Source organism: Garra rufa, chromosome 6 (genome assembly GCF_049309525.1).
Source record: "Garra rufa chromosome 6, GarRuf1.0, whole genome shotgun sequence".
Lineage (NCBI taxonomy): Eukaryota > Metazoa > Chordata > Actinopteri > Cypriniformes > Cyprinidae > Garra > Garra rufa.
Window position 1 is genome coordinate 36,368,473 of NC_133366.1, and position 15,221 is coordinate 36,383,693.

The following is a 15,221-nucleotide window of genomic DNA, read 5'->3' on the forward strand; positions in this document are numbered from 1 at the left end:
TAGAAGAGACGATTTTTTTTGGTGAATGTGTTTGTGTTAATTTTTTTTTAAATGAGGCATCTCAGAAAAAACAAATGTTAGGATATGTATTAACACTTTTGATATTATTTTCTTTTGTTATAACTTTAATTCCCGTATTTAATATATTGTTAATCTTTTTTTATACTTGTCAAATTTTTATTCACAAACGTAAATTTTTAGTATAAACCACTACTGTCAATTTTTCTGGTCAAAATTTGCTTTCAGTTTTTAACTTTGTATAATTATCCTCTCTGGTTTATGCTATTTATTTATTTATTTTTTTAGTTTATGTATTAATTTAGCTTTCTTCCTAGTATTTATTTATTTATTTATTTATTTATTTTACATTTTGAATATTTTATATATATATATATATATATATATATATATATATATAATATATATAATATAATATATAATAAATATATATATATTTTTTTTATATGTTTTTTTTAAATGCTTGTCTTTTTTGACTGCCTACACTGAATTAATGAAAAATGTAAGTTTTAAGGGTATGAATTGGCTAAATAATATTTTTGTTTATTTAGTAAATACATTCACTATCCTTTAACAAATTAAATGGGTAAAACATTTTTCCATAATATATATATATATATATATATATATATATATATATATATATATATTGTCTATATCTCTTTAATGTCTGATAATAAGAATAATTATAATTATAATAGTATTATTTTAAACAAATTAATAAATTTAATAAATTCATCCATTTATAAATATTATGGGTCTGGCTTCCAGTCTTATCTGTGTCCAGCTTCTTGAAAAGCAGCTTGTTTTACTGCTTGCTTGATATTGCAAATTGGTGTGTCTTACCATATTATTTTAATGTTTCATTTTAATTATGCGCACACTGGTTTGTAGTGCAAATAGTTTTACAATTTACTGCACGTTGTTATTCTTCTCTTTATTTCCAGATGGCTAATTAAACCGGAAGTCTCGCCCATAAACTTACTTCTGCGTTGAAGACAGGTGGATACAATAATTGTACTTTTCCCCCTATTTTTTAAAATGTTTTTTATTATTAAATCTTTTTATTATGTGCATAGTTATTTTGAAAATATTGTATGTAAAACGCCAGCCTAGCTTACTTTGAAATTTGAGAGAGTCCTTTGCACTAACATAACGCTTGTAACCTTCACACGGAGGATATGTGCGTGTATCCGTTGTTTATTGACGCTTTGGAAATGTAAAGGTTTTAACTGGGCAATAAAGCTCCTGGAATCGCAATCCTAAAAGGAGCAGAGAGAGAGAGAGAGGGCGGGAGACAGAGAGAGAGATGGAGAGAGAGAGTCGGACTGATCAAGCGCTGAAAGCAGATTAAACGGTTAAACTGAAGTGCGTCTCTGTGAAACTCCCATCGGACTAACTCGCCTTCACTTTATTTATTTACCGGCCCAATGAGTCTTCTGTCGGTGCTAGGCGATGGATAGTTCATGAAAATGTTACTCTTCGTGTGAGGTGAGTGATATATAGCATATAAATGTTGTTTGTAAACGGTGTGATGAGAAGATGAAGGCGCGTCACTGACGGGACGAGGTATAACGTTATTTGACAGATTAAAGGGAATTAAGTGAATGACACTTTCACCGCAGCGGCACTAAAGACGCTCTATTAGCTTTTTTAGAGATGTCTTTAGATAACTGAACAGAAATAGGATATGATATTTTTTTACAGAAGCCGCGTATTTCATTGCTCTGTCTGTAAAATAACCATGAAAAAACTGATTAAAAACATTGCAATAATAGGAATAGCGTTACTGTTTGTCTTTGCTAGTAGTCTGATATTCTGCCCCACAGGCAATATTATTATATTATCTTCTTACAGCATTTCAGGGAATGCCAGATAACCTTGTTTATTTGAGTGAGAGATGAATTCAGTGCCTCCTTTCAGACACGGAACTTACATAAAAATGCATATGTATAGCCTAGGCCTTTATATATAGTTAGATTGAATGTCATTATATCTACAACAAGCCCAAAAGGTTCAAGTTTCATTAATTGTATCCTGGATGATTCATAAGGGAAGTTGGGAAAGGCATTAGAGCATTTATCGATTGTGCAAATTCCGCAGCACGTTTTCTCACACTTCATTTATTTGATTGATGCATACTTGATTTATTTTTACTGTTCAGGTGCTAATATTACAAACCATGGCTGTAATAATAATAATTAGTATACATATATGTAGTTACAACAGAGGGGGCAGAAATCAGGCAGGAGATCCGGAAGGCTTCAGAAAGGGCCATAATTCATTTATGCTGTTATTTTTAGGAGCAGCTGAATACTGTGAATTCTTGATGCCTTGTAATCGTAAACTTACCAAAACAGACGTTGCTTTGATGTCTGCCACATGTTTAAGACCTGATAATGCAGTGATGATATGCTCAGTAAGGCTAAATAATAGACACGCGCACATAAACTAATGCTTTAGACATCTGATGTGACTGTGATCTTAGGTGCCCTACATGTACGACAACACAGACTTTTAGCGTATAGCACATCTATCTTTCAGACATGGAGCAGCATTTACAAGCTGCTAACAGCTGAAATTGGGCAATTTGTGGCAATATTCATTTAAGTGGCTTTTGGAGAGGGAGATCTCCAACAGGAACTGATCTGATTACGTTCTCCATATGAGAGTGACTGAAGCCCCTGGGGCAAATGACATCTCCGATTACAAACACATAAATTCAGCAGACACATTTGTACATGAAAAAAAGGACAGATCTATCCAAAGACACAGTCATTTGGCCTTAAAGGGATAGTTCACCCAGGAATGAAAATTCTGTTATTAAAGGATAATTTACAGATAATGTACTCACCCCCTTGTCATCCAAGATGTTCATGTCTTTCTTTCTTCAGTCGTAAAGCAATTATGTTTTTTGAGGAAAACATTTCAGGATTTCTCTCCATATAATGGACTTCTATGGTGCCCCCGAGTTTGAACTTACAAAATGCAGTTCAAATGCAGCTTCAAAGGGCTCTAAATGATCCCAGCCGAGGAAGAAGGGTCTTATGTAGCGAAACGATCGGTTATTTTCTAAAAACATTTACAATTGATATAATTTTTAATCTCTACACAGAGTATACACAGAGCTAGACAAGACAAGCATTTGAGGTTTTTGAGTTGTTTTTTTTTTTTTTTTTTTGCTAGATAAGACACTTCTTTCCTCGGCTGTGATCGTTTAGAGCCATTTGAAGCTGCATTTTGGAAGTTCATACTCGGGGGCACCATAGAAGTCCATTATATGAAGAGAAATCCTGAAATGTTTTCCTCAAAAACATAATTTCCTTACAACTGAAGAAAAAAAGACATGAACATCTTGGATGACAAGGGGGTGAGTACTGAGTACATTATCTGTAGATTTTTATTCTGAAAGTGAACTACTCCTTGACTCCCCGTCATGTCTTTCCAAACTCGTAAGACCTTCATTTGTCTTCGGGAACACAAATTAAGATATTTTTGATGAAATCCAAGAGCTTTCTGTACCTCCATAGACAGCAAGGGTCCTACCACATTCAAGTTCCAGAAAGGTGTCACGTATCTGGTCGATCCTGTCATCATGAACTCTTGCACCACACTTCTGGACTGCAATCCCCACAAGCCACTGCACCTATCACTGCACACACCTGCTCCTCGTTTTCCACTGCACTGATTGCAGCACACACCTGTTTCACATTTACCCACATGTATTTAAGCCACAGACACACACACTTCCGGGCGAAGTCTTATCGTTCCTCATGGTCGTAATTCTGAGCGTTTCTTCCCGTGTTTGTTTTCCTGTGTGTTTGATTCCTGGACTCCCTCCCGTGTTTGATTCTCGCTGCCTGCCCCGACCTTTCTGCATGTTTTTGACTACGATTTCTGCCTGCCCCTGTGTGTTTGTTTTGTCTCTAATAAATGCTGCGAATGGATCCGCACGTCTCTGACCCTCCATGTGACAAAAGGTACCAAGAATATCAACAAAATAGTACATGTGAAATCAGTTTTATAAAGCTATGAAAATACTTTTTTTGCTAACTAAAATAACAGCTGTCTATGGAGGGTCAGAGACCTCACAGATTTGATCAAAAATATCTTAATTTGCTTTACGAAGACGAACAAAGGTCTTACAGGTTTGGAACGATATGAGGGTGAGTAATTAACAGAATAAAGTTAAAATAAAAGATAAAGTTATAGGTCTAAAGTTCATTTAGCCTTATAGGGTTTCATTCTCTCTTCCATAATAAAATCAAACAAGTCAAACTAAAATGTCCGATTATGATAGTATCCTGATAATAATCATGTTATAACACTGATTGTATGAAAGGTTTCTTTAGAATAAAATCAGCGTATTACAATCATTTCTGAAGGATCATGTGGCACTGAGACAGACAGCTAAAAAATGTTGCTTTCCATAGCAAGTATTAAATGTAAAAATAGAAAACATAATACAACTTATTTTGAGTTATATAGTTAATAATATTTCACAAGATTGCAGTTTTTACTGTATTTTGATAAAATAAAAAGTTGATGTATATCTAGGTAAATACACAGAAAGGTGACAAATTAAAGTCCCCATGAAATCAAAATTGAAGTTTTTTGGCTTTTAGTATGAATATGTTAGCCTTAAGGTTATCTAAGCTAGAATGCGCCAAAACAATGACAAAATTTGCATTGACAAAATATAAGCATTTAAAACTTACAGTCTCTAACGTCCGGAGGTATAGATCAACAATTTTGATGACAATCACCCTGCACTTTAGCTTCTTATCTAACCCTAAATAAATAGACACACATACCGTGCATTATAAAGGGGATGGAGAATGATTTAGACAGTGTAATATGCTTTCCACTGGGATGAAGTCTGGTTTCGCGCTGTGTCATGCGAACTGCCACAGCGTGCACACAGGCTGCTCCAGTCCAAAGACAGAACAGCACGGAGTGAATCGTATTGTATTGGATTGGATTGTAAATGTATTGAACCCATTTGAATTCTACACAGAATGCTATATGTTATAATGATATGGATGAGATTTTGGCTGTCATACACTGTCAAATGTAGCTGTACCTGAGCCCAATGGCTCTGGCATAAGCTGTGATATAAACAAAACACTATTGGCTATTTAAAAAAGAGGGCGGGACTGTTTGATATTTCCCACCCTGCCTTCCTCTTTTAGTTGAAAATACATCAACACATAGTATAACTCTGCATGTTTCAAAGGACTTCAGTGCACCTTTAAAAGAAAAAGAAAAAACCAACAACATAAGATGTTGGGCCGCAATGTTATTTGCCAGCATTCTTGCAAAAGATAATCCCTCATTTAGTGTTTGAATGATGGTGGTAGACAGCAGTGTCTAACACATCAGTCTAAAATCCACAGAACATGTTCTGATTGGTTGAGATCTATTGACTGTGAAGGCCATAGAATATGATTTACATTGTTTACTCATCAAACCATTTACTGACCTCTCGTGACCTTTGGATGGGGGCATTGTCATTCTGAAAGTGAGCACTTCCTTCAGCAGAGTAATGTTTTGTGATAGATACGTGAATCACTCAGGTGAATTTCTTTTAATTTGTCACTCATCTGTATATGTGTTTGTGTTTATACTGTATACACTATTATATATCTCTAATGGACTTGCTATCAAAGTATGTAAATACATTAGTGTGATACTATACGCATTTTATTATAGGCCAGGCTTAAAATGCAACACTTAGTTTTATACATTATGTATGCACTGTCTTTCCATGCACCAAGGGGTCCTTGGCCTGCAAAAAGGTTGAAGACCCCTGACATAGAGTTCAGTTAGCTCTTCATGCTGATGTCAATATAAGCTGAATATCTGGCAAAGTCAAGTCTCTTAGAAGATCACATCATTTGATTGCTTATGACAAGGTTGTAAAATGTTGTGTGGTGCAACTACTCAAAAACGTAATGATATTTCTGAATTAATAATTCATGGCATTTGTAAAAATAAGTTTTACCTCATAGAATTTATTATAAAAACTTAAAATAACTGACCCTGAAATAATATGAATGTTAAAGGGATAGTTTACTGTCGTTAATTATTCACCCTCACGACATTCCAAACCTGTAGACCTTTATTCATTTTTGGAACACAAATTAAGATATTTTTGATGAAATCCACAAGCTTTCTGACCCTGCATAGACAGCCATACAACTATCACATTCAAGGCCCAGAAAGGTAGTATGTCAATGGTACTCTTGTGAATGCCCGTCAAATTCTGGCATGGAAGAGAAAGAAATTCTTGAATAAAGTTATTTTAGTTTCGTTTGCACACAAATAAATATTATCATAGCTTCATAAAATTAAGGTTGAACCACTGACATCAAATGGACTATTTTAATGATGTCCTTACTACCTTTATGGGCCTTGAACATGTCAGTTGCGTTGCTGTCTATGCAGGGTCAGAAAGCTCTCGAATTTCATGAAAAATATCTTCATTTGTGTTCTGAAGAGGTTTGGAACGGCATGAGGGTAATTAATGACTCTTTAAACATAGCTGCATTTATTTGAATAAAATGCTGAAAAAAAAATTTAATATTGTGAAATATTTCAATTTAAAAGAAACATTTTCTATTGTAATATATTTGAAAATGTATTCCTGTAATAGCAAAGCTGAACTTTCTGAAACCATTACTCCAGTCTTTAGTGTCATGATCCTTCATAATCATTTTAATATGCTCATTTTGTGTCATTAACAATGGTTGTTATTATCAGTTTAGAAAACAGCTTTTGCTGCTTAATATTTTGTGTAACCCATGATATCAGATTTCTTTGCTGAACAAAAAATGTAATTTAATTTATTTTTAATAATATACCTAGCCAATTTTGAACATAAAGATAACACATAATAACTAATACCTCAAGCTCTTATAGAAAGAAGAAACGATGATGCATTTCCTCCTGTTCTATGCCACACCTCTCTCATGTAATGACTCCTAGAAGCAACAATTCAAAGAACAAATCATGCAGTGCACGCACAATCATAACTTATCTGGTTCATTTTGCTATGTCTTTATTTAGCATCTCTTTCTTCAACCTCACCGACTTCCCGACTTCTATCTCATTCATTTCCCTTCCTCCTATACATCTTTTTCTCATTTTCTCTTCCATTCACCCTTTATCTACAACCTCCCGATCTCCATTCAGCTCCCTCTGAAGACAAGCAGCGCTCAGATCATCTGCCACTCTTTCACTGTCTTTCTGTTTTGTTGTGCTTGTGTGTGTGTGGTGAGGCAGCATTATCTAGATGCATTATTAAAGCCTGTGCACTCTGTGGTTCTCTCTCTCTCTTGCACTCAGTAAGTCTGATAGAAGAGTTTAAGGGCAATGATAGGATTACCAAAGCATTTAAGGAGAGCTTGAAGGATGCATACAGTGCTGGGAACTTCATAAATATACATCTGTTCAAACAACACATATAGCGAACAAACCAATCAAAAGCTATTCTAGAGTGAAAAAAATAAACATTTTATTTAGTATTTTTATTCATTCATTGTGTGCTCTGTAGAACTCCACTCTCATTGTTCAACATATTTTTCTATAGAGCTTTTGTTTTGCATTTTTTGACTAAATGAGAAAGACAAAAGTAAAATGAAATAATGGCACTGAAAGATTCTGACAAGGCAGGCTGTGGTTATGAGGGAAAATAGCACTGAGGGAAGGATAAACTAAGGAAAGCAGAGAACAAGTGAGTGAGAGGGAGAAAGAGAGCTGTGTTCTCTGTTTTTGCACTGGATGCATTAATTATTCAACAGCTAGGAGCTGAAAATGTTCAGAGGGGACTCCGACAAGCCTGATGGTTCTGTCTTTCTTTCTCTCTCTTAATCTCCGCCTCAGACTTCCATTGTCACTTTATCAGTGTGGAGGAAGCTACTTTGTAACTCGTTCTTTATAACCTTACCATACATCAAAATAGATATATTACAGTTTAACTGCCCTTGTGAAAAAGGACAACAGTGAACTTTAAGCTGTTTAAGAATGAAAAAAAATATATATATATATATGTTACATTTACATTTATGTATTTGACACATTTTCCAAAGCAGTGGTGTCCTCAAAAAAAAATGTTTTAATCAAAATGAAATTCATGTCCCAGTTACATTTTCTTAGTTAAGTAAACTTTACTTATACTCTCAGAAAAAAATATATTTTATATTTTTAAAACCACATATTAATCTAATCAATTTAGTGTGTTCAAGCATTTTACATTTATTCCAAAATAATAGGCTAACTAAAGGCAGAAACAATTTAAACCATATATTTTATTTGTGAACTTACATTCAGTTATTCATTTTAATAATTTTTAATTTAAAGGTTGTATCAGCGATTTCTAGCCTGAAACATAAAGTATCAAATTCAGCTGACCTTTCATCACGATCCGCTCGCTGCCTGCCCCATAAATTGTCTGTGAAAAAAACGCATCTCTCTGGTCGGCCTAGGGTCCGAGATATGCCAAAAAAACAATCGGCACTACCAACCTTTCCACAGATAAACAAACAGTGTTCCAACCAATCAGCTTCAGGGGTTTGGTGTTGTGGACTTTCGCTCCGCCTCCCTCACATCCCTGCACCAGTAGGAAAGTCCACAACACCAACCCCCTGACGCTGATTGGTTGGAACACGGTTTGTTTATCTGTGGAATAGTTGATAGCGCCGATTGTTTTTTTGGCATATCTCGGACCCTAGGCTGACCAGAGAGACGCGGTTTTTTCACAGACAATTTATGGGGCAGGCAGCGAGCGGATCGTGAAGAAAGGTCAGCTGAAATTGACACTTTATGTTTTAGGCTAGAAATCGCTGATACAACCTTTAACTTTTAACTCCACAGAGATGGAGATTTACTTTAAATTTCACCAAGCTGATTAAAAACTCCCTAAAGACTAATTTTAAACTAATTAAAAGTTCACTTATTTTGTGAACTTATTTTCAGCTATTCTTTTTAATAGTTAACTTTAATAGTTAACTATGTTTTATTTTTTTGAATTATCAGTCATCAAAGCTTGGTAAATATTGGTCATAGACACAGAGATGTATCTCATGAACCAATCACAGCTGAACATAACCAGTCGTATTCAATCATATCACGATGGAGGCATTGCCTCCTCTTACTTGACTTTCCCTCATTCATTCTCAATTACCCCCCATCCCTCCTGCTGGTGTTGCTCTTGAACAATGTTTCTTTAGAAAAAAGATGTGAGTTTTACACTTTTTTATTTTTGTACTTTATTGGGTGTTTTTCTCACCCAATATTTTGAGGAAGCACTGTCTCCCTTGCCTCCTCAGAGGAAACGCCCCTGATCCAAAGGGACTTCCAAAGTGATCCAACATTGTCTTTAAGATGTACATTTTATCAGTTCATTTACTTCCTGGGAATCAAACCCAAGACTTTGTCGTTACCTTGCTATGATGTTTGAGCTTAATTTTTGAGCTTGTTCAGGTAACTCAAACACGTCATGTAGTGGAATATCATTTGGAAAAGCATTATTGTAGCTCAAACAGAGCAATGTCAAGGTCATGGGAGTGATTCCCATGGAGTACATAAACTAAAACAAATATGTACCTCGATGCAATGTAAATGCTTTAGACAACAGCTAAAATTATGCAAAATCAGTGGACCATTTGAAGGCCATTTGAAGCTGAGATTACATAGTGGCCACTGGCCACACTAAATTTTATGGTTTAATGAGGGTAGTCAAAATATTTCTTGCAGTGTGAACTAGGATGCAATGGTGCATTCAAAGGATTGTTGTTGGCAAGTTGTGTGGCATATACCCTGCAAGTATGGAGTTGCAGTAATTAGGAAAATACCTTAGAAATCCTTTATTAGCTTCCCTTTGGATTAGAACATTAGACAGTATTACAGTATTGACAAAACATTCATGGACTTATAGAATACAGTTTAGAAGTCTTTAGGCCCAAAAAATACAGTTGTTCCTGCAGTATATTGTTCCTCATTTAAACATGAAAAATGCTTTTATTGAAAGAGCTCTTTCAGCTAAACAAACCAAAAGAGCTGAATCCTTTGTGGTACAACAGCTTTGAACATCAAACGTGTTGCAACCTATGTGACTATTCATTTAATTTATCACCAGATTTTTGTCTTTCTGGCCATGTCTAATGTCTTTGTAGCATTTGATTTTAAGTGATAGTCTGACTCTGCAAGGATCTATTTGTACTTGATCGAACCATGAATTTGTGAGTAGGATACTATGGGAAATGTCTCAGATGTAACTGAAAACAGAAACAGCAATTTTCCCTCCTGACTCAAATTCACTCAAATTCCACTCTGGGTTTTCAATTTTTCACTTCTTATTTGGTGATGAGAGAAACCCTACTCTGAGCAATCAAAAACACAGACACATTTATGTGTACTAGTGTTACTATAACAACTCATTTATAAATTGTTAAGAAGACAATGAGAATAATGCAGCATGGCTGTACTGCTGTGGTCAGTCATGTGGGTTTCATTTTCATAGTGAGATAAGCAATGAATGTTAATAAAAACATAATATACTATTATATGTGTCACTTTGACAGAGCTGAGGACCCCTTGGAGCTCCCATCATGGCAGCAAGCAAGAGTTCATGTCTGATGCAGAGGACCACTGGATCAAGAAGAAAACAAAGCGCTTGCACACTCTGGAATTCATTATTGATGAAACAAGACTTCTGAATCTTTCTCTTTGCTCATATTAACCTGCAGAAGTTCAGGTTCAAAACATAGATGCAGTGCAAATGGATAGAACAAAAACTTCAAAATTCCTCGTGCTGCATGTTGTTTTTCTGAGCTAGCAAATTAAATTTATTTAATTTTAACTGTCAAACTGAGGCATCGGAAAGTCATTCAGAATGATAAGTAGACTCAAATGATCAAACCAGTGCTGTGACAAATTGGTGATGCAGTCCAAGGAGAAGTTCCTCCTCAATGGGGAAATATATAATCTGACTCTAAGGTAAGTGTGGAGTGTATGCATGTTTGTGTGTACTGGTATGTTCACAGTGTTGTGTGTTTATATGTGTGTAAATGGCTCAGTGATCGGCTCAGTGTTTGACGCAATAACTCTGTCCCAGCCTTTACAAACCTAATCCAATTAGAGTACTTGTCAGTAACCTTAGGGTCCTTTGTCTGTTACATTCTGTGCATGTACACTCTAAAAAAAGTCAATTAAAACATGGTCCAGTGTGCTAATTGAGAGAATTGTCTGTATTGATTTTCCCCCAGATTTGAACTCATCTTGGCATAACATTGTAGTACCGTTTCCATTTCTGTTAAGTTCTTAGTTAAATTGGAGTGTAACATCTACACTAGAGGCTAACTCTGTAATTTATTTGGTTGCACCATTTGCTTTTGAGGCATAACGTAGCTAGTAGGTTGTAAGCATAATGACATTTACCCTCAGTGATCCAACAACAGCCTGAAAACTCAAGCTCACTGAAGACACATAAACAGAGATTAAACAAAGAATAAGACACTAATTGCAAGCAATATGAAAAAAAAACTACAGTAGAACAAACAAATAAGAAATTATACATACATTGTATAAAGTAATCAAATGTATAAAAACACTGCATATTCTTCATTGTGTAAATTAAATGTTTCTTCCTATTAATGCTACAAAAGTGATTCTCTGACAGCGTCAGCAGTCTCATATAGTGAAATTTCTTTTCTTTCGCTGATAATTGCATTTCAGTGGCTTAAAATAACAGTTTTCAAACTGCAATGCTTAAATGCGATACATTTTCATGACCATGTAGCACAGTAGTCACATGAACGTGTAACCAAGATAGAAACGGTAGTCCAAAACTTCTACCAGTTGACAAATTTCAACCGGTTAATCATGTCTACACTGTAAAAAAAATTTTGGTAAAATTTACAGTAAAAAAAAAGGCAGCCAGGTGGTTGCCGTAAAAATACGGTAGCAATGTTTAAGGTTTTGCGGTTTTAAGTAAAATTTACATTTAGATACCGTCATTATATTAACTGATATAATGTTAATATACCAACCTATTATTTACACTGATAACCACTAAAAGCAGATGGTGATGAGCAAACCACATGATGAACTAAAGCCCATCTCAAGCAGCTTTAAAAATTCTATCATAGATAGAAGTTGAACAGTGTCATTCACACAAACACTAAACACCATCATGGTAACACACATGAAACTAAAATAATGCAATAATCATTAATTTAAAAGCGTTTGATTTAATATACAACCCTAATGTACAAAAATGATAAGAAAAATCTAATGAGAAACAGTTATTTATAAAAAAAAAAAAAAGCAACAATTTAAAATGTAATGCAGGGAAATCTGGGAATATCAATTAACGGTTAATTACTGTAAATTTTACGCTCTTTTTCCTATCTGAAAATAGTATACTACTAATAATACATGTAATGTCCAATACAGTTTTTTATCATATATTGTAGGGGAACTTACCGTTAACCATTTAACATGTTTTTACTGTAGCATTTCTACAATCTTTTACAGTTAAATTCATGATCTTTTTTTTTTTACAGTGTACCAGTATTTCTACCTAATCTCATGACGAAAACATACCTTTGGGAACTTTTACGCAAGATGCGAAATATGTACCAATAAGTACATTTCACTGCTGAGGTAGCGAGCACTTGTAATCATTTTCGTACACAGTTATGATTGCAGCTTCACATGTTTCACTTTCTGGTGTTGATTGTGTTTTTATGTCACATTTGCTATTGTTCATACTATCGAGTTGGTTTAGGTGTAGTGCAGATGGTACGTTATTTAAAAACGTCACAGAGCATTAGAGTTACAATATAGCGGCACTCAACGGACATTTCAAGTCAGAACTGTGGTGACACGTACAAAACCAACATCACATAAAACGTACCTTAAGTACAGTCAAGCCCGAAATTATTCATACCCCTGGCTGATTCTGACTTAAAGTTACTTTTATTCAACCAGCAAGTTTTTTTTTGACCGGAAATGCCACAGGCTTCTCCCAAAAGATAATAAGACGATTTACAAGAGACATCATTGAGGGAAAAAAAAATATTTCTTAGCTTTTATTTACATTTGAACAAAAAGTGGCATGTCCAAAATTATTCATATCCTTTGCAAACTGTCACAATCTATGAGAAAATCCAAAGTTCTATAACATTCCAAATAGCTCCAGCTGTTCTAAAGCATCCTAATTACCCTGATTCATTAGGAACATCATTTTAATCAACTCAACAGGTGAAAAACAGAAGCTCTCTGCTGCTGGTTTGTGGACAGTCATGGCTAAGACAAAGGAGCTCACTGAGGACCTGCAGCTGCGCATCGTGGCTGCTCACAAGTTGGGAAAGGGCTATAAGACCATATCTAAATGTTTTGAAGTTCCAGTGGCTACAGTGCAAAGTAAGACGTTCCGCACTGTGAAAAATCTCAGAGGATGTGGTCGGAAGCCAAAAGTGATACCTGTGCTGGCCAGGAGGATAGTGAGAGAGGTAAAAAAGAAGGATCACCACCAAGGCCATCCTGATGAATCTGGGCTCTGCTGGTGGCAACATCTCAAGGCAGACAGTCCAACGGACACTGCACACCGCTGGGTTCCACGGATCCAGACCAAGGAGGACACCACTTCTCCAGACACACAAGCCTGCTTGGCCTTTGCAAATGCTCATCTGGACAAAGAAGAAGACTTCTGGTCTTCTGTTTTATGGTCAGATGAAACAAAAATTGAATTGTTTGGCCACAATGATGTAGCCTTAATTTGGCGTAAAAAGGAGAAGTCTTCAACCCTAAGAACACCATCCCCACTGTCAAACATGGTGGTGGGAACCTAATGTTTTGGGGGTGTTTTTCAGGCAGTGGACCAGGAAACCTAATCACAGTAAATGGCACCATGAAAAAGGAGCAATACATCAAAATTATTAACAACAACATCAGGCAGTCTGCAGAGAAACCTGGCCTTGGGCACCATTGGACATTTCAGCATGACAATGACCCAAAACACACAGCAAAAGCGGTGAAGAAGTGGTTCGCAGACAAAACATTAACGTTTTGCAGTGGCCCAGCCAGAGTCCTGACTTAAATCCAATTGAGAATCTGTGGATCTAAAGATCAGGGTGATGGCAAGGAGACCCACCAACCTGAAAGAGTTGGAGCTCATCGCTAAAGATGAATGGGCAAAAATACCAGTGGAGACATGCAAAAAGCTGGTCAGCAATTATAGGAAGCGTTTGATTGCTGTAATAGCCAATAAAGGGTTTTCTATTGATTATTGAGAAGGGTATGAATAATTTTGGACATGCCACTTTTTGTTCAAATGTAAATAAAAGATGAGTAATGTTTTTTTTTTTCCACAATGATGCCTCTTGTACATCGTCTTATCTTCTGGGAAACGTCTGTGTCATTTCTAATTTAAAAAAAAAAACTTGCTGGTTGAATAAAAGTAACTTTAAGTCAGAATTTGCCAGGGGTATGAATAATTTTGGGCTTGACTGTTCATTCATCTGTTCTGGGGAAAAAAACAACACTCATTTAGGGCCACTCCTTGTACATTTCTGTTGGAAACTGCAGTGATATGTACTTATTAGTACTTATCCGTCATGAGATTAGGTTGGTATATTTTTGTTGTAGCATATTAGTACCGTCTGTGAGTGATGTTTCCAAGACAGACGTGTTGCGATATACCTGATGTGTGTAACTGTGTTTGACACTTTTAGCCTGCTGAAATATCTATTACTGGCTAGGATCCTATAACTGATAGACTAAGTGTATGTTTTAAGCCATTTAGCATTGCTCAATGCTAACGTAACATAGTAAGCATAGTCTGTCCTGGCTGGTCCACTACCCGTAATCCTCCCATGTGAAAGTGAATGAATTTTAGACAATTCTTACGTTAAGTAGTTCAACCAAACCATTAGCGTTAGCTGGCCAAGCTAATAATGGAATACAGCTATTATCTCTCAGAGAGAGAGCATGAGCAGACCTTTTTTATGAGGGAACATGGGCGTGAGGGGGAATTAAACCCCACTCTACAGGCCACTAATCTAATATAGAGTGAAAGAGAGAGAGATCGAGAGAGAGTCAGAGAGAGAGAGCAGTAAACTGAAATGTATCATTGTGAAATTCATTGAATATAGGACCCTATCCCAATGCTACAGCACAGATTTAATTCCTGGATCCAT